This window comes from Miscanthus floridulus, chromosome 5, assembly GCF_019320115.1.
Source record: "Miscanthus floridulus cultivar M001 chromosome 5, ASM1932011v1, whole genome shotgun sequence".
NCBI lineage: Eukaryota > Viridiplantae > Streptophyta > Magnoliopsida > Poales > Poaceae > Miscanthus > Miscanthus floridulus.
This window is the reverse complement of record NC_089584.1, coordinates 39,068,165-39,089,339: the sequence shown is the minus strand read 5'-3', so window position 1 is coordinate 39,089,339 and position 21,175 is coordinate 39,068,165. Positions and strand designations below refer to the sequence as shown.

At 48.4% G+C, this 21,175-nt stretch overlaps 1 long non-coding RNA gene and 1 pseudogene across 3 annotated transcripts; one reads left to right on the top strand and one right to left on the bottom strand.

Moving 5' to 3' along the window:
- Positions 1–333: 333 nt before the first annotated feature.
- LOC136452009 (uncharacterized) lies at positions 334–17,818 on the bottom strand. 3 transcript variants are annotated; one of them, XR_010758712.1, is made up of 6 exons: positions 17,466–17,818; positions 17,166–17,221; positions 16,676–16,790; positions 15,761–15,853; positions 15,556–15,660; positions 334–929 (listed from the first exon to the last, which is right to left on the bottom strand). It is a non-coding gene; the product is annotated as an uncharacterized lncRNA (long non-coding RNA). The 3 variants fall into 3 exon arrangements; XR_010758711.1 differs by having other exon boundaries at positions 15,761–15,861; positions 17,166–17,818; XR_010758710.1 differs by having other exon boundaries at positions 17,166–17,818.
- A 282-nt stretch (positions 17,819–18,100) lies between these two features.
- On the top strand, positions 18,101–21,011 carry LOC136452008 (uncharacterized; annotated as a pseudogene).
- Positions 21,012–21,175: the final 164 nt, after the last annotated feature.

Genomic DNA, 21,175 nt, shown 5'->3' with positions numbered 1-21,175 from the left:
CTGAAGACGTCCATGATCTTGACACTGCTAGGCTCAATATTCTCTATGTTGCCCGTAGGTAATAGTTGGACACTTTGAATCAAAGTTGCAACAGGTTGATTGTTAGACACATGAGTGTAATAGTTGGATGCGCATGGATAAGGCGACAAGTGGCAAAAAGGATTAACTGATTTTCTTGAAAGCGCATTTGGGTGCACATTTGAAAAAAGTGAAAGATAACAATTCAATTTGCATACATCATATAATGTTGATAGAGCAATAATAGATAACTAGAAACAATAATTTTTAACTTCTTGGTCAACCTCAAGCAAAAATGACAGCTCATGGAAAATGGAATAAAAAACAACACCTCGACTAGAAAAAATAGTACATTTGTTGGAAAAACAGTAAATTACACCAACTAAAAACACAATACAACAATTATTAAATCTGTCATTGGGGAGGGTATGGGCACACCCATACATGCCCATACCCACACCCATATGTTGCTTACCTGCATGTTCCCCTCCTCACTTTTGCTCATACCCAATTCCCCATATCCATTGGATAAATTGAGTATCCATTTTACTTTATCAAGGTACTGCTACAGCCAGGTTCCATACCGCACATCCACAGCCCTTGAATACACCATCACATGACCATGGAGCCGGAGATACGCTCATGAAATCACAGAACCATTGCTCAAGATGCAATGAGCATATACAATTAACGCATCATCATACAAAATATGACAAATAACTCAGTTCTAACTTAAACTCCATATAATGTTTCAAGTGATCCATAACACCAAAACTCGGATAATTTTAAAGGGTTCTCAAATAGACAGCTCAACCTGCTAACTCTCAACCTGAACACAACCCTTACAAGGACAGTTTAAGCTGAAGATAAAATCTAGCAGAAAAGCACGACCCTCCACACCTTGAAATTATCTGCATTGGATGAGACAGTATAAGAAGCAGATAAAAAGGGCCTTGTGTGGCGAACCTATAACAAACCAGAATTTTCCTGAAAACAAAAAGAATAAAAATCACAACTACAAATTTTTTTCTAGAAATAGCCAATGGTTGGTGACTGTCTTGTAGGAAAACTACCCTAGTTGTATAAGTAGTACCTATTGTAGATGTTTATATCCTTGTAATTAATTAAATTTGCATGAGTTGCTTCTTATGTTATTTGGTATTGATTAATAAAAGCAACAGCCTTTATTAAAATATCTAAATAAATGTGTGGGTGATGCTGCCAACCCTTGGTGGAACTCTAAATGACCTATAGAGGACCCCACTAGGGCATACATGAGTAGGCAACACATGTGTATGCAAGTAGGAACTATAGAGTAGCTAGAAAAATGATGAGATAACAAAGAAGAGCTAATTCAACTAGATTAAAATAGAGAAACCCTTTTGGCCCAGGAATTCAAGCCAGCCTAGCTTCACAGGCCACACGCAGGCTCCAGCCCATCTGGCCGCGCACCTGCACCCGCAGGCCGGCCCAACCCCCCGCCCCAAATGGCCCAACCAACCGGCAGCCTCGTTTCCACCGTGACGGGCCACGGATCCGGCGCGGCCCGACAACGTCAAGCGGCCCAGCTGGGAGCTGCCCTCCTCTCTCTCTCGGTCACCGCCAGCTGGGACCCCGTCGTCATCACCTTCCTTGCGCCTCTTCTCCTTTTCGCGTCGAGTCAGGACAGAGGAGAGGGAATCTCCATCGCCAGCCGTCTCTTCGCGTCGAGTGGCAGCGAACGCGTGGATGCGACGCCACCTCGGCCACCCGCACTGCTACCGCCCCCTGCTGGAGCCATCCGCGCCATGACGCCAGCGCTGTGGCCCACGTTCTTGCAACCACCTCCGACACCATCGTACAAAGCCTGAGCGGGTGGTTGCGCCGAATCAGAAGCGCCAGGGTGACCCGCGACCGCGCCATGACCGCAACCCTAGCATAAACACGCCGATCACCTCCACATGGCCCTAGGCCCCTTCCCGCCGTCCACCTCGCCATGATCACCCCCCTCCCTATAAGAGAACACCCCAAGGTGCCCTAGCCGATCCCCAACGCCTCGCCGCCGCCCTGGTGGCCACCATTTTTCGTCACGACCAAGAGAGGAAAGGGAAGGGGAAAGGAAGGGGGAAGCAAGAGAAGGCCGCCGAAGAGGAGCCGCTGGATCGGAGGACGACGTACCGTCCGACCACAGCGGAGCAGCTGCTCGGCACGGCACGGCCACGCCTCGACACTGCCTCGACTCGCCCGACATCGACATCCTTTCGCCATCGCCACCTACGGTGAGCCCCAATCACCCTTCCGGCTCTCCACAGTAGCATTCGCGGGCATCATTCGCCGTCACCGTACCAGGAGCGAGCGAGAGAAGGCCCAGACCCCTGTACCTACTTGCACACACACACACAGCTGCCGCCTTGACCACGGACCGCACCACGCACCGAGGGCCCAGGAACGCCGAAGGGCGACACGCCGCGGAGCATGCCCGCCATGGCTAGAGCCCACCATGGCGAGGTCCCGTTGTTGCCGCGTTAGACCAGTAGAAGCGAGGAGAGAAGGTGTACCTGTTTCGCTGTGGCAAGGGACGCGCCGTGCGCAGCAAGGTGGAGGGAGAGAGAGCCCCAGCAAGGAGCCCCTCGTGTTCACCTCGCCGGTGGAGCCGCGCTTCCGAGCGCCGTTATGCCGAGGGCGTACCCAGTCACGCTGGTCACGTCGCTGGGGAAGAATGGACCGGGAAGTTTCGGCGAAGCCCAAGGAAACGTTGCCGAGGTACAGCCGTGGCCAGGAACGGCCGCTCGCCGTCGGTGGGCGCGCCACCTCGCGGTGAAGCAAGAGGAGGGACCGGAACAGTAGTTCGGTGCACCGTGTGCACCATGAACCAAGAGGGAGAAAGAAACGGTGAACGCGGTCCACCGTAGATCCCACGTGCACCCGTGAACTGCTCGGTCATGCCCACCATGAGCCAAGCCCACAATGACTGGAACCCTTTTTCAAATCCACAGCGCAACGTGGCAACACGAGGAGCTGCCACGTGTCACCGCCTGGAGTTCCCAGTTCATTTTCTTTTCCAGAAATTCAATTAATCTTTAAAAATTCATAACTAATTCATTTTAACTTAGAAAAATACCAAACCAGTGTTCAAATTTTTCTAAAAAGGAGCTCTACATCATAGGCTTGTGTTTGAGTGCATTTGGATCTTTCGAAATTCTGTTGCTTCTTTGTGCACCTTTATAGGAGTCGCTCACGTGACCATATGTTACGTTTAAACAGAGCCGGAGGACCTGCCGACCGAGGAGTACGACCCTGACTACAGCGAGGACTTGGGAGACGACCTGCCAGGTGCCACGCCCCACCCAATCTCGTAGATCCTATTACGCATGCTATACCTATAAATGCTAGCGCTTTATCTCTTATGCAATAATATGATGTTAGGTTGCATGGTAGTTTTATTTGAGCCTTATACCATGTTGCCACCTTACTCCTGCACACCCGCTGATAGGCTAGATGCTCGCTTGTTACATACTTACTGCTTTACTCTTACTCGCATTATATCTGTGATGTGATGCTGGTGAGGGAGAGACGTATGTGCGTAAGGCATGAGGTGCCGTAAAACTTGGTAAAAACCGGACAATGAACATGGGGAGATCTTGGCATGAGTCTTGGGTGTGTGTGGTGAGGGTTGAGTCGATCGGACATGATCTTATGACGAGTCTTTGGGGCAAGTCTTGCCGAAGGGGTGCGACCTAGGCATCCTTTGCGAGAGTTACCTGTGGCGGGTACATGTGAGAGGTGGACCGGGGTGCTGGTTATCCCTGGTGAGGTGCTGTTGTGGCACGGGGAGTTGGTGATCCCCTTTGAGAAGATATCCTGTCCGGTCCCCCTAAGGACTGGTATGTCTTGAGAACCAGAACCATGGGACCTTCGTGCACACCACTCGCTCCCGATGGGCGGGGGACGATTACCCGACTGACTAGGGCGGTACCACTACTACTAGGTTGGAAGGTGATAGTGTAGGGAGGTACGGGCATGGGGACCCACACCCTCCTAAGACAGCATAGTGACCTTGGGGGCCCGGTACTATGTCTCACATTCTTAGCGTTTCGGTGGACTCCGGGGTGGCCCAAGGCTGAGTGGTAGGGTGGTACTGTACCGGTTGGAATGCAGTCGAAATCAGCCTAGACGAGCCGGATCATCGAGGATGGCGATCTTGTGGATTACCAGGTGTACCCGCTCTGCAGAGTTGATCGATCTATACGTATAGCCGCGTCCGCGGATATGGACATTCCCATGACCTACGCTTCACTTGATTAGAGAGATGAGTCCTTCTCTACCTTTCCCCCAGGTTACGTGTTGGATTCCGGCTTGGGCCGTTGAGGCGAGATCTGAGTGGGAGTTGATTTCGTCGCCTAGAGAGTGAGATGAGATGAGGTGTGTGTGAGATGGGTGGGGAGAACATGTGAATAAGATGGGTTAAGAAGAGAAAACCTGATGAACATACTATTATTATAACATTAACTTCTGGCATAGGAAACCCACAGCCTAAATAGGTCTCTTTCTACTTCCCCAATGCATTCTACTCTCCACAAAGCAATGCAAGCATAGGGTGGGCGATGCGTGGCCAGTACCAAGTGTACTGATAGATTTTTGGACAGGTTCCGAGCCCGAGTACGACTACGAGGGCGATGACTGGGAGGACTAGAGGGTCTGTTCTGCGCTCGAGCTGGTTCCAGGAGATCGTTTTCCACTGCTATCCTCATCTGAGGCTGTTTAGGATGCTATGTGTGAGTGTGTTCCGCCCTACGTGACGAAGAGAATAATTCATGTAAAAATCTATATTGTACTCTGATAATCGTGCATGACTTGCTATATCACTGAGATTTGGGTAAAATGATGGATTGTTTCATCATTTTTACACTTCATTTCTGTGGTTTTCCCTTCGTGGAAACCGAGAACGTTTCAGTTGGTATCAGAGCCATGCTTGACCTTAGGACGGACCCATAGGTTTGGACATTAGGATTATGAAAGATCTTGACACTTTCGGTTATATTACCGACCGTGCTGCATTTTCGTGCATGGCTTACCTCAATTTCGCACTCTCTTACCAAAAATTTCATTCTACTTTAACCATCACCTCGCTCCGTTCCACTCTGATTCACCCTATATCACTCAGGATTCATCTAGTATCACCCTGATTTACCTTGTTTCACCTTGTTTTACCAAGTTTCACTCTGTATTACTCAAATACTTCATAAATAACAAGTACTGACTCCGTCTTACGGTTAAAAATTGCAGATGGCTCCTGTTGTCGAGCTCCCTGTGGACGGACTGGCCTACCGTGGGTTCGCCACGATCCTGTATGATGTACTAGACTCGCTAGGCGCCCCCACAGAGAAGATCGAGTACGTGTGCCGGGGTGAGCCGGGACCCGACGGGTTCAAGGGCCACATCGTGGTCCACCTCAAGGTCCCCGCCAGTGAGTTCGTACCCGTGCTACGTGCCTTCGAGACATTGGAGGTGGAGAACTCCATCGCTTCGTGCGTGTAGTCTGTCTCACGCACTGCTCTCCGTGGTGTGATGCGTGACACACATGACTACCTCAAGACGGGACCATACCGCCTGCTGCCTACCGCTCTGGACCTCAATAGGTTCTCGGAGCCGCAGATCACTGCTGCAGAACATGCTGCGCGTGATGAGGTCGACCCCTGCCTGAGGGCCTCCACACAATACATCATCGCCCAGGATCGCTACATCATGGATGTGGAGATGCAGAACAGCCGCTACCGAGACTTCCTGTTCCGTTGCGACGAGGAGTTTCTCAAGGTGGAGCGCAAGGAGGAGGAGATGGTCGGCAAGCTTGAGGAGGAGCGCATGGGCTATGACAGGATGAAGACCTTCTACGAGACCCGTGAGAAGTCACTTCGAGAGGAGATCGCTAACCTCAAGGACAAAGTTGGGGAGGCTGAGCTTCACCACGACTATCTTGAGTCCAAGGTGCTTGAGTGTGAGGATCGGATTGAGCGTTAGAGGCTTACCCTAAGGGAGTTCCATGAGAAGGAGAAGCACCGTGGCATCAGGAAGCTTGCCCTAGAGGCTCGTTGCAACACAACGGAGAAGCTAGCGGTGGAGGCTGCCATCACCACCACCTACAACATGCAACATCTGGTTCACTACATCAAGTGCACCGAGTACCTACAGGACAAGGTGAACCGCATCAGCCAGGCTTGGATCGACGCTGATCGCAAGCGTGTCCCGGAGATCGAGAAGGTCCAGGGCGTCCTCTTACCTGGGATGCGCAAGAAGCCGCGCAGACAGCCTTTCCATGTTGAGGCCACCAAGCTCAACTTCAAGGCTTGCCCGACGGAGGATTACTTAGAGGTTCCGAGGACAGAGATGCTGGACTACGCTCTCACCTACGTCGCGAGGATCCACCGCTCCAACGACGAGCTCCGTGCCATGGAGGGCACTCCCAAGGCTTCCACTTCCGGTCCTTCTACACCACTCGTCACTCCCGGCCAGGAGTAGTTAATGTAGTAGTAGACATGTTGAGCCCTGCGTGGCCAAAGACATGACGCACTTGTGAAGTAAAGTAGGATGTCCCACTTTTGGAGCTGCCTGCGAGTAGCACGATTCCCGCGAATCTGTTAGTGTAGCTACTGGAGATGTCGCTATGCAATAAATTAATGTAATGGATGTTTTGGATCTTATTGCATCTTATGGTTTTTATTTGCTTCTTTGTATGAGTGTTGGATAGAAATCTCATTCTTAATTTGATAAGACCACTTAACAATGAATCTAACAAAAAATGTTAAATAATGACTTAACCCTGCAGAGAGATGTCTTGCCGCCGTTCTGCTCGTCTGAACAACCGCTCGCTTTCCCCCATGCCCATGGCCCATGGACGTGGCCGTGGCCGTGGAGGAGGCAGGGAAGCACCCTTCGGTGCCGGGGAGGAGCCCGCACTAGAGGAGCCCGCACTGGGGGCGGGTGCCGCCCAGCAGCTTGGAGGAGGAGCACCACCGCCGCCACCACCACAGTTGGCGGAGGTGATGGACCGCCAAACCTGCCGCTTGGAGATGCTGGCTCAGGGGATGCTTCACCACCGTGGGGGTCCTCCAAATGACTTCCAGCGGAAGTTGGAGGGTTTCCTCAAGCTGAGGCCTCCTATTTTCGACACCGCCGACGACGACCCCATCGCCGCCGAAGACTGGCTTCGTGAGATGGAGAAGAAGCTGGACCTCACCACCTGCACTGATGAGGAGTGCGTGGGGGTCGCCGCCCACTAGCTCACTGGCGCTGCACGCGCATGGTGGGACAGTTACTGTGACGCCCACGAGGACCCAGGGAGAATCTCTTGGGAGGAGTTTGCCGAGGCCTTCCGTGAGCATCACGTGCCCGAAGGTGTCATGGATGCCAAGGTGGAGGAGTTTCGCAACATCTCCCAGGGCTCCTAGAAGGTTCAGGAGTACACCACTCGCTTCACTCGCATGATGAGGTATGCTCTAGGTGAGACCGATACCGAGAAGAAAAAGATGTACTGCTTCAAGAAGGGGCTGAACCCTCGTCTCAAGGTGGCCCTCTCAGGTCATGCCTGCCGCACCCTTCGTGAGATGGTCAACAAGGTACTGGAGATGGAGAGGGATCGTCTGGAGGCAGACGCCCTCCACAAGGAGAAGAAGCGTCGGTTCGAGAGTTCCTCTCGTGGCCTGGCCCCGTAGAGGCCACGTGCTCATGTGCTTCCCCTGCCCCGCTCACGCTACACTCAGGGGGCTGTGACTGCTCCAAGCCATGGAGGTGGTACCTACACCGCCAACTACCACCGTCCCGCTCAGAGCCGTCTTGCTCCGAGTCGCCCCACTCAGGGAGCTGGCACATGGAGGACCGCTACGCCCACCCCCACAGGTAGCGCGCCCTTCACTTGCTTCGGTTGTGGCCAGCCTGGTCACAAGATCGCCGAGTGCCCCATCAAGAACGGCACACCGCCTGCTCCGACCCAGGCGAGACAGGCTACTACACCTGTTGCTCCGCACAAGAACATTGTAGGGGCTGTCTATAGTCGTCTCAACCACATGACCGTGGAGGATGCCCAGGACGCTCCCGACATGGTGTACGGTATGTTTTTAGTACAGGGAGTTATAGCTTCGGTTTTATTCGACTCTGGAGCTACTTGTTCATACATTTCCACCAAATTTGCACGGGGGCATAGCATACCTGTGACCCCCCGCAAGGAGCCCATCGACACCAGTTCACCTTTGGGTCGCATTATATGCACCAAGATATGTCAGGGAGTGAGTATCACCATCAAGGGCTACCCTTTTCTAGCCGATCTCACCTTACTTCCATCTGAGGGACTAGATGTCATACTGGGAATGGATTGGTTGACATATCACAAAGGAGTGATATCTTGTTCACCAAGGTACGTGGAGATCACACACCCGAGTGGTCACATAATCCGCTGTAAGCCTAATTAGGGAAAGACAGTCGCTCTGTTGAGTGCCTTAGAGGCCAAGATAGTCGAAGAGGTAACCGTTGTGAATGAGTACCCTAACGTGTTTCCTGAGGAGTTGCCAGGCATGCCACCTGATCGAGATGTGGAGTTTGTGATTGACCTTCTGCCAGGTACCGGGCCTATTGCTAAAAGACCCTACCGTAGTCGATGAGCTGGAGGAGCTAAAGAAACAGCTCAAGGAGTTGTCGGACAAGGGGTACATCAGACCCAGTGCTTCACCCTAGGGTTCCCCTGTTCTGTTCGTGAAAAAGAAGGATGGATCCATGAGGATGTGCATTGACTATCGGAACTTGAATGCCGTGACGGTCAAGAAAAAGTATCCTCTGCCCAGGATCGATGACCACCTAGATCAGCTGAAAGATGCCAAGTACTTTTCCAAGATTGATCTTAGGTCTGGGTATCATCAGATGAAAATCAAAACCGAGGACATTCCTAAGACGGCTTTCGTCACCAGATACGGGCAATACGAGTTCACAGTGGTGTCCTTCGGACTCACTAATGCCCCAGCCTATTTCATGAATATGATGAATAAGGTATTCATGGATGAGCTGGATAAGTTCGTGGTGGTGTTCATTGATGACATCCTTATCTATTCCTCCACCGCCGAAGAGCATGAACAACATTTGAGAGTGGTTCTGGAGAAGTTGAGGCAGAATCAGCTATATGCCAAGTTTAGCAAGTGTGACTTCTGGCTCGAAAAAGTCGCCTTTCTTGGTCATGTTCTCACTGCTGAGGGAGTCGCTGTAGATCCCGCAAAGATTGAAGCTGTGAAGGGGTGGGAACAACCCCGCAATGTGACCGATATCTGCAGTTTCCTCGGATTGGCTGGGTACTATCGAAGGTTCATCGAGAACTTCTCAAAGATAGCCAAGCCCATGACTAACCTACTAAAGAAGACTAATGAGTTTGAATGGACGCCCGAGTGTGAGCACAGCTTCCAGACTCTGAAATGGAAGCTTACCACCACTCATGTTCTTGCCTTACCCGATATCCAGAAAGACTTCGTAGTCTATTGTGATGCATCCAGACAGGGACTGGGTTGCGTGCTGATGCAATGTGGAAGGGTAATTGCCTATGCGTCCCGACAGTTGAAGGACCATGAGCAACGCTACCCGACCCACGACCTTGAGCTTGCCGCTGTTGTGCATGCCCTAAAGATCTAGAGGCACTACTTGATCGGAAATAAGTGTGATATCTACACTGATCACAAGAGCCTAAAGTACTTCTTCACATAGGAGGATCTGAACATGAGACAGCATAGATGGCTAGAGCTTATAAAAGATTACGACCTGGAGATTCACTATCATCCGGGAAAAGCTAATGTAGTCGCTGATGCCTTGAGTCGAAAGAGTTATTGTCACAATCTGTCCATGGAAGCTATACCACCCGAGCTGTGTCAGGGAATGGGTGACCTTCGTCTTGAGATTCTACCAAAGGGTATGCTAAATGAGCTTCGAGTGCAATACAACCTCAAGGATCAGATCCGCAACGCACAACTAGAGTGTCCGGAAATCTGGGAGATCCGAGAACTCATGAAGAGGGGCAAGTGCCCCGAGTTTAGGGAAGATGTGCAAGGAGTGTACTGGTACAAGGACAGAATCTGTGTACCATCTGATCCCACCTTGCGACAAGAAATCTTGGAAGGGGGTCATGACTCTAAGTATTGTATCCACCCGGGGGGCACCAAAATGTATGCCGATATGAGGAAACAGTTCTGGTGGAAAAACATGAAGGCAGATATCGCCGGACATGTCGCGCGATGCGACATCTGCAATAGAGTCAAAGCTGAGCATCAGAGACCAGTCGGGCTGCTTAAACCCTTGGACGTCCCAGTGTGGAAATGGGAGAGCATATCCATGGACTTTATAGTGGGTTTACCTCGAACCCCTAAGGGCCATGACTCGATTTGGGTGATTGTTGACCGACTGACCAAGGTAGCTCACTTCGTAGCTATGAGGATTGACTATAGAGTTGATAAGCTAGCAGATCTGTACATCGAGCACATTCTCAGACTCCACGGAGCCCCCACCAGCATAGTGTCTGATCGTGGCATGCAATATGTGTCCAAGTTCTGGAAGAGTCTCCACAAGGCCATAGGGACACAACTGGATTACAGCACCGCGTACCACCCACAGACAGATGGTCAGACAGAGAGGGTTAATCAGATTTTGGAGGACATGCTCCGAGCTTGTGTCTTGAAGTATGGGTCGGATTGGGAGAAAAGCTTGTCCCACGCAGAGTTCTCATACAACAACAGCTACCAGGATAGTCTCAAGATGTCACCGTTTGAGGCATTGTATGGCAGAAAGTGTAGAACCCCTCTGATGTGGTCAGAGGTAGGAGAGAGATCATTCTTTGGACCCGCAAAGATCAAAGAAGCCGAAGAAGGAGTCGCCCAAGTGCGAGAGAACCTGAGGATTGCCCAAAGCCGACAGAAAAGCTACGCGGATAACCGTCGGAGAGACCTCGAGTTCCAGGTGGGGGACTATGTTTATCTCAAAGTCTCCCCACTCTGGGGCACTGTCAGATTTCATGTGAAAGGGAAATTGGCCCCCAGGTACGTGGGACCCTACAAAATTTGTCAGAGGATCGGCAAGTTGGCATACAAGGTAGAGTTGCCCGAGGAGTTGACAGGAGTACACCTAGTGTTTCATGTGTCCCAGCTACGCAAGTGCTTGCAGTTGCCAGAGCAAGAGGTGCATACAGACGCACTAGATATTCAGGACACCCTAGAGTACAAAGAACACCCGATCTGGATACTAGACAAAGTCGAGAAAGAGACTAGAAGCACCGTGATACCCATGTGCAAGGTCCAGTGGAGCAACCACACTGAACGGGAAGCTACATGGGGGAAGGAGTCTGAACTCCGGATGCTTTACCCCTACCTATTCGAAAGGTATGTCACACCTTAAATCTCGGGACGAGATTTCTGTGAGGGGGAAGGACTGTAACAACCCAGAATTTTCCTGAAAACAAAAAGATTAAAAATCACAACTATAAAATTTTTTCTAGAAATAGCCAATGGTTGGTGACTGTCTTGTAGGAAAACTACCCTAGTTGTATAAGTAGTACCTATTGTAGATGTTTATATCCTTGTAATTAATTAAATTTGCATGAGTTGCTTCTTATGTTATTTGGTATTGATTAATAAAAGCAACAACCTTTATTAAAATATCTAAATAAATGTGTGGTGATGCTGCCAACCCTTGGTGGAACTCTAAATGACCTATAGAGGACCCCACTAGGGCATACATGAGTAGGCAGCACATGTGTATGCAAGTAGGAACTATAGAGTAGCTAGAAAAATGATGAGATAACAAAGAAGAGCTAATTCAACTAGATTAAAATAGAGAAACCCTTTTGGCCTAGGAATTCAAGCCAGCCTAGCTTCACAGGCCACACGTAGGCTCCAGCCCATCTGGCCACGCACCTGCACCCGCAGGCTGGCCCAACCCCCGCCCCAAATGGCCAACCGGCAGCCTCGTTTCCACCATGACGGGCCACGGATCCGGCGCGGCCCGACAACGTCAAGCGGCCCAGCTGGGAGCTGCCCTCCTCTCTCTCTCGGTCACCGCCAGCTGGGACCCCGTCGTCATCACCTTCCTTGCGCCTCTTCTCCTTTTCGCGCTGAGTCAGGACAGAGGAGAGGGAATCTCCATCGCCAGCCGTCTCTTTGCATCGAGTGGCAGCAAACGCGTGGATGCGACGCCACCTCGGCCACCCGCACTGCTACCGCCCCCTGCTGGAGCCATCCGCGCCATGACGCCAGTGCTGTGGCCCGCGTTCTTGCAACCACCTCCGACACCATCGTACAAAGCCTGAGTGGGTGGTTGCGCCAAATCAGAAGCGCCAGGGTGACCCGCGACCGCGCCATGACCGCAACCCTAGCCTAAACACGCCGATCACCTCCACATGGCCCTAGGCCCCTTCCTGTCGTCCACCTCGCCATGATCACCCCCCCTATAAGAGAACACCCCAAGGTGCCCTAGTCGATCCCCAATGCCTCGCCGCCGCCCTGGTGGCCACCATTTTTCATCACGACCAAGAGAGGAAAGGGAAGGGGAAAGGAAGGGGGAAGCAAGAGAAGGCCGCCGAAGAGGAGCCGCTAGATCGGAGGACGATGTACCGTCCGACCACAGCGGAGCAGCTGCTCGGCACGGCACGGCCACGCCTCGACACTGCCTCGACTCGCCCGGCATCGACATCCTTTCACCATCGCCACCTACGGTGAGCCCCAATCACCCTTCTGGCTCTCCACAGTAGCGTTCGCGGGCATCATTCGCCGTCACCGTACCGGGAGCGAGCGAGAGAAGGCCCAGACCCCTGTACCTACTTGCACACACGCACACACAGCTGCCGCCCCGACCACAGACCGCACCACGCACCGAGGGCCCGGGAACGCCGAAGGGCGACGCGCCGCGGAGCATGCCCGCCATGGCTAGAGCCCACCATGGCGAGGTCCCGTTCTTGCCGCGTCAGACCAGTAGAAGCGAGGAGAGAAGGTGTACCTGTTTCGCTATGGCAAGGGACGCGCCGTGCGCAGCAAGGTGGAGGGAGAGAGAGCCCCAGCAAGGAGCCGCTCGCGTTCACCTCGCCGGCGGAGCCGCGCTTCCGAGCGCCGTTATGCCGAGGGCGTACCCAGTCACGCCGGTCACGTCGCTGGGGAAGAATGGACCGGGAAGTTTTGGCCAAGCCCAAAGAAACGTTGCCGAGGTACAGCCATGGCCAGGAACGGCCGCTTGCCGTCGGCAGGCGCGCCACTTCACGGTGAAGCAAGAGGAGGGACCGAAACAATAGTTCAGTGCACCGTGTGCACCATGAACCAAGAGGGAGAAAGAAACGGTGAACGCGGTCCACCGTAGACCCCACGTGCACCCGTGAACTGCTCGGTCATGCCCACCGTGAGCCAAGCCCACAATGACTGGAACCCTTTTTCAAATCCACAGCGCAACGTGGCAACACGAGGAGCTGCCACGTGTCACCGCCTGGAGTTCCCAGTTCATTTTCTTTTCCAGAAATTCAATTAATCTTTAAAAATTCATAACTAATTCATTTTAACTCAGAAAAATACCAAACCAGTGTTCAAATTTTTCTAAAAAGGAGCTCTACATCATAGGCTTGTGTTTGAGTGCATTTGGATCTTTCGAAATTCTGTTGCTTCTTTGTGCACCTTTATAGGAGTCGCTCACGCGACCATATGTTACGTTTAAATAGAGCCGGAGGACCTGCCGACCGAGGAGTACGACCCTGACTACAGCGAGGACTTGGGAGACGACCTGCCAGGTGCCATGCCCCACCCAATCTCGTAGATCCTATTACGCATGCTATACCTATAAATGCTAGCGCTTTATCTCTTATGCAATAATATGATGTTAGGTTGCATGGTAGTTTTATTTGAGCCTTATACCATGTTGCCACCTTACTCCTGCACACCCGCTGATAGGCTAGATGCTCGCTTGTTACATACTTACTGCTTTACTCTTACTCGCATTATATCTGTGATGTGATGCTGGTGAGGGAGAGACATATGTGCGTAAGGCACGAGGTGCCGTAAAACTTGGTAAAAACCGGACAATGAACATGGGGAGATCTTGGCGTGAGTCTTGGGTGTGTGTGGTGAGGGTTGAGTCGATCGGACAGGATCTTACGACGAGTCTTTGGGGCAAGTCTTGCCGAAGGGGTGCGACCTGGGCATCCTTTGCGAGAGTTACCTGTGGCGGGTATATGTGAGAGGTGGACCGGGGTGTTGGTTATCCCTGGTGAGGTGCTGTTGTGGCACGGGGAGTTGGTGATCCCCTTTGAGAAGATATCCTGTCCGGTCCCCCTAAGGACTGGTATGTCTTGAGAACCGGAACCATGGGACCTTCGTGCACACCACTCGCTCCCGATGGGCGGGGGACGATTACCCGACTGACTAGGGCGGTACCACTACTACTAGGTTGGAAGGTGATAGTGTAGGGAGGTACGGGCATGGGGACCCACACCCTCCTAAGACAGCGTAGTGACCTTGGGGGCCCGGTACTACGTCTCACAGTCTCAGCGTTTCGGTGGACTCCGGGGTGGCCCAGGGCTGAGTGGTAGGGTGGTACTGTACCGGTTGGAAGGCAGTCGAAATCAGCCTAGACGAGCCGGATCGTCGAGGATGGCGATCTTGTGGATTACCAGGTGTACCCGCTCTGCAGAGTTGATCGATCTATACGTATAGCCGCGTCCGCGGATATGGACATTCCCATGACCTACGCTTCACTTGATTAGAGAGATGAGTCCTTCTCTACCTTTCCCCCGGGTTACGTGTTGGATTCCGGCTTGGGCCGTTGAGGCGAGATCTGAGCGGGAGTCGATTTCGTCGCCTAGAGAGTGAGATGAGATGAGGTGTGTGTGAGATGGGTGGGGAGAACGTGTGAATAAGATGGGTTAAGAAGAGAAAACCTGATGAACATACTATTATTATAACATTAACTTCTGGCATAGGAAACCCACGGCCTAAATAGGTCTCTTTCTACTTCCCCAATGCATTCTACTCTCCACAAAGCAATGCAAGCATAGGGTGGGCGATGCGTGGCCAGTACCAAGTGTACTGATAGATTTTTGGACAGGTTCCGAGCCCGAGTACGACTACGAGGGCGATGACTGGGAGGACTAGAGGGTCTGTTCTGCGCTCGAGCTGGTTCCAGGAGATCGTTTTCCGCTGCTATCCTCATCTGAGGCTGTTCAGGATGCTATGTGTGAGTGTGTTCCGCCCTGCGTGGCGAAGAGAATAATTCATGTAAAAATCTATATTGTACTCTGATAATCGTGCATGACTTGCTGTATCACTGAGATTTGGGTAAAATGATGGATTGTTTCGTCATTTTTACACTTTGTTTCTGTGGTTTTCCCTTTGTGGAAACCGAGGACGTTTCAGAACCAAATACTTCTTCTACAAGGAAAAAAAAGGTAAGGTAACTCTGGCACTTTGCTATGCTAAGCAACAGAATCCCACACAAAATACTGTTTTCAGAGATCAACCCAGAGCTGAGTCAAACAGTAGTCTGATAGGAATAACTCAGTTGCTGTACCTTATAATCTTTCAAGAAAAGCGTCAACTGATTGACCTTGTTGGTTTGTAGTTGGTGACAAAGTTGCAGTAGGAAATATGACCTCTGCTGCCATACTTGACTCATCTGTTTCAATCAAAAAAAATAGCAAGTTCCCAAATCATTACAATATTATTTATTTAGGAAACGCAAAGCAGTATAGTACAATTTCAGAGGAATTGTATACCTAGAATGGCACTTCTCAACCGATCCTGTGTACACATTAAAGCCTCAACAGTTTCCGGGAGCAAGCTACGACGGTTGTCATCAATGATCAGCCCTTCTAAGCTAAACGCCGATTCAAATGCAACAGTATATGCTGGAACACTTAGGATGTCTCGTGCCATTAGAGAAATGGTTGGATATTTTGGACCATGCAACTTCCACCATGCAATGATGTCAAATACATCATTATCAATTTCAGGATGAGCAGGATCATCAAGGTACAATTCCAGTTCTGACCTCTTGTGTTGACTTGAGTAACTCTCATGGATAAACCTTGATAAACCTAGCGTGGTAGCAGATAAGCCCATTGACGACTCCAATGGATAGTGGGCATGAATACCCGGCAACAGGTCTAGCAATTATAACTTTGTTAACTTTGCTGGAAGGGATGGTCATGGACAAGATAACAACAGTCGCACTAAGTGCATATTGGAGATGCTACAGTAAATGAAACCTTGCCGTCACCAATTGCATCCTGGCTTGACGTGGAGGATTCAAGATCAAGGCTTACAATAGTGATTAGCTCACTTGGCCAATTTCATTCTTTCAATAAAACTTGGCGTGATCCGAGTGGAAATATTCTACACGGAGGGATACAGACATCTTAAGGGAAGAGTAGTCTAATTGCAGTTGACTTGTCCTTCCCTAGGTTCAACGCCAGCAATAGGTCTACAGAATACATGAAGTTGAACTCAATGCTGGCACAGTCACCACCAGCTATGATACACTGCCAGCCATTAGGTCTACAGAATACACTGCCGCTAGTCAAGAACTCAAGATTAATTACCAGCAATGCTAGGCCCAAGTGCAACATGGATGGCATTTTACCATCTTGTTAAGAATGAAATATAGAAAATACAATAATGAAATAATATACCATCTCACAAATCGCAATCACTTCACATGTGCATCACTGTGACCATGGCATGCTGTTTGGAACATTGGGCAGATTGGTAAATCATTTCATCCATCAACTTAAGTTGCAAGGATCCCTGGGTGAAAAAGGCACCCAACAGGAGATTTAAAGTGCATTGAAAGCAAAATGTTAACTGAGTAATAAATTTCCTTGAGAGTAGTATACAAGTAAATGGTTACAAAGGTCTTAAAAATATTTGAAAAATTGGCACATCAAAGAGGGTTAATACCAGCCAATGATAACAGTTGAAGTAACACAAGCTTAACAAATTATATTTAACAACACTTCGATCATACAAAGCTACACTAAGCATTGATGCCAACCACACCATTCTAAATTTTCAAATGGTATGGTGGACTGCAAATCACTGAGATATACGATAGAATATCATGCACTTAGAAACAACTACAAGATCAAGATAGAAATGCAGAAAATTTCAAGTGATTCTTACACTTAAGTGCGTATATGAATTCTGCAGAGACAAGATCCATGGGAAAATATTTCAGCCTGTACCATTGAAGAGAACATTACAGCACGAATTTCTTGCAAGTTACAGTACATAAATGTTTGGGAGAAAACTAAATGATGCCTATGGGATATTGAATCAAAAGCGGTTGGCTTGTTACTAGTACTACCTAACCAAAAGTCACAGCCCCTCAGGCCTCAGCCATGATGAATAAGCACGTTAAGCATTCTGTCGAACAGCTTGTGTGCGAACCTATGAAGGTACGGATTCTAGAAATGCTCTCACCTTGATGTGGTCCCATGGAGACTTTCTAGGTGCGGAGACGGATAGCAGAGGAGATGGATCGGAGAGGCTTCACCTCGCCGCCGCATCCTTCATACCGTCCTTGTCGGGCTAGCCGCACCGCCGGCTCCATCGTCCTGCCCTCGTCGGGCTGCCAACAGAGCAACGACCCCGCCCTCGTTGCGCTGGTTGCGGCTCTGCGGCGCCGCCTCCTTCGTCCCGCCGCTTCCTTTATCGACCTTTCCTCTCTCTCTCTCTCTCTCTGGTGTGGTTGGGGGCGATTTGGGGACGGGGCCGGAGGCGGAGGCTAGATTTTTTTTTGCTTTCTGGACTGCGCGGGAACGGAGGAAGGGCACTACTTGGTGTTGTATTTTGGAAGCGACAAATTTCAGGTTCCAAGCCTATGACATATATGTGTTTATTGTCTGTATTTTTGTAGTGCAACTAACATATCTGTGTTTATATTAGCGAATAAGCACCACAAACTCTAGCAATTCGCAGCATCGACAAACAATACATCTTACAGGATCAAAAACCTTTTTCACAAGTTAGTTATGAGCAGGTAATGATATGGAACCTAATCTTCTTCTTTTATTTTTTACCTAAACAGTAACCATGTTTAATTTTCACATCTTAGAGAAACCTGAAGACCGGTGAAGAGCCAGATGGTTTGACATTTTGGAGGAGTACACGCATCAAGGAGGGCCGATGGTCTTCTGATGCTGCTAAGGAAATATATGTAAATGCTACTTTGTTCATTAGTACTTAGTGATGTTGCAATTATATATAACATAATTATTATATTGATGGTTGTACATGCCCTGATTGGGTGATAAAATGTCATCATCTCCTTGTCCTTGTGTTGGGTTTGGCAATCCTATCTTTAGTTTCTTATTTATGCTATTTTCAGCTGTGCCACCTGTTCTTTTTGGTATAGCAAGTTTGGATGAGCAAAATGCTTCCAAACTTTTCTGTGGTCTCCTGATAGCATATGGTAGCTGCTGTAATTTTTGTAGAATTTTCTATGCAAGTCTTGTATAGGGTCTTTTATGCATCCTTATATCTATTTAAATTTAGAAAATCATCAAATAATTTTATTTTATGATGGCCATCATATTTTCTGGTGTCCATGAGTTATGTATGTTGCCATGATATGGTTGGTATGGTCCAAATGTAAGTTTGGAACATCGTTAATTCTTTAAGTGAGATGTTGGTCCCATCTGGACAGATCTGGGAACTTAGAGAAGTTCACCTTGATAAGTTGGTTTCCTAGGAAACTTGTGAATACCAAAGTCGAAGATAATTGTCATATCTAGCTGCTGTTCAAATTTGAGGTCATTTGGCCTAGTGGTTTGAAAGTTACAGTTGTTTGAAGTTACCTCCCAGTTTTTGGGTGCTCTCTGTTTCAGCAGAGTAGTTTCTGTAATTCTGCTATTTTGAAGTACTTAAGTTCTGAATCATGCTTTGATGTATGAAGATGAAATCTCGAGAATTTTATAAGCTTTCCAGAATGTCCTCTTGCAAGTCATTTGGACTTGTATATCTCCAGATATGATTTATTTTCTGTACAGCTGTTGCATGCCCAGATTTCTAGGAACTTGCTGGAAAGCAAGTTGCTTATGTTAGATGCTTTATGTAGTTGATTATGTTCTTTAAAGTGATTTGAATAGATCTGGGCTACTCGGTAAACGAGTGTCCAGTGATGTATGTTCTCATAACATGTTTTATTCATTTATCTCCAATGTCATACATATCTCTGAAATGCTAGAGTTCAACTGTCCATTGCTTTTTACCTATCAACATGCTTTGCTAGGAATCATATTTGCATGATTAACATGGACTTGGATTTTTTGAGGAAGTAATCAGTACATGAATCTAACTGATACAGTTTGATTTCCAAAGTATCCATTTTACCTAATTCTTATTATACTTGAACTGGAACTGTTGTTGCTACTTGCTAAAGTTGAAAACACTAATTGTGTTCTTAAATTTAGGAAAGCGCCTTCTCCAAAATTGCAGAGAGAATTGAGTTGGAAGCTTATGTGATTTCAAAAGAACAAGAAAGGCACATTCTTCATGAAACCTACAAGGAAACCACTGGATGCAGGAGCAGGAAAGGTCCTGGACATGGATACTTGGCAAAGTATTCGACCCGAAGCCAACTTATGAATGAACGAATTGAAGAGCAAGCTCGTGCATCTGCATTAGCAGCAGCAGCCCAATAGAAGAATAGTGAGATGCAAGCTGAGGTAGAGAAGTTAAAAGAAAAGCTTACCGTTCAAGCCGCTGAGAGGGAGAGCGACAAGGAAAAATTCAGCAGCTGCAACATCAACTAGAGAGTACAAGTAGCAAGATTAGAGAAGAACTAAGGCAAGAGTTTTTTTCACTAATCAAACAATACAATCAAGCACCGCCTTTGGTAATAATACTACTTCTTAATTGTTACCAACATCATTGATTTTAGTAAAGCTTGATTGTTAATGTTTCTCCTTATAACTCCAATGCAAGAATGCTGCACCAATCACAACAGCCCCTCAGCCTGCAGAAAATATGGTTAGTGGAAATGAAGGTGCAGATTTAGCACAGGTATTATTTTTTGATAAATGCAAACTGCGATGTAATGGATACCTACATTTAATCTGACATAATGTGTTAATCTTTTTTTTTTAAATATGAAGGCTGGTACAGAATCTGCCCTGCCCACACATAATGAACCTGTTGTTGTTCCGACTCCCATCCAAGGATCAGAACATGTGCAACAGGTAATATACTTCAAAATTATCACCTGCAGTTGAACAGATTCTTAGAATTGCTAAGTGGTGATTGCTCCTTCAAATCTTCTGGTTTTTACAGACTGTACCAGACAGTGTATTGTTGAGCAAACAGAAGAGTATCCAACCTAGTCGCCTCACTCGCAGCGCCAACAGATCACTTTTCCCAAATGATAAAGATAGTAATGAGAGAGTGACATTTATTGCATCACAAACACTGAGGAATACTGCTGCAAATAAAAAGCTACAATGCAGAAAGAAAGGAGGAAAGGTATGAGCAATCAGGTGTCATTTTAAGTTGTCCAGATTATTAACATGAACTTTGTTCACTTATACATGTATGTTTGTTCACTTAACATGAGCAATCAGGAGTTCATGCCTTATGTGTTTATAGTTCGGCTTCAGTATCCATTCTATTTGTTAAACCCAAAAATATTGTTGTCTATCATGTGTTGTCTATGTTTGATTCCAACTGTGTGATCAACTATATATATTACTAATGCATGTCATTTTGACTTTTTCAGGAAGATCAACCTTGAGGGAGTCTTGGCAAGCAGAAATGAATCAAATATTGTGCAACGAGAAAGATGTCATGTTGATCTGTGCTAAGAGACATGTATTTTTGTTTATGATTGCCTATTTGTAGTATAAGTTAGTGGTTTGTAATGCAGTTCAACTTTGCAATTACCTATTTGGAAATAGGAAGGCATTTGACTTCCTTACATTGTACAAACTATTGAATGCTTATGATCCAAGTTATTAATATGATTGCCTTTTTGTGCCATTGAATTTTGTAATTTTATGAATTTTTGTGCAATGAATTTGATGCAATAATTGGTTGCCCTTCAAATCTCATGTCGATGCAATAGTTTGTATTGCATCCAAGCTCATGTCGATGTGATAGTTTGTATTGCATCTAACCTCATGTTGATGCAATAGTTC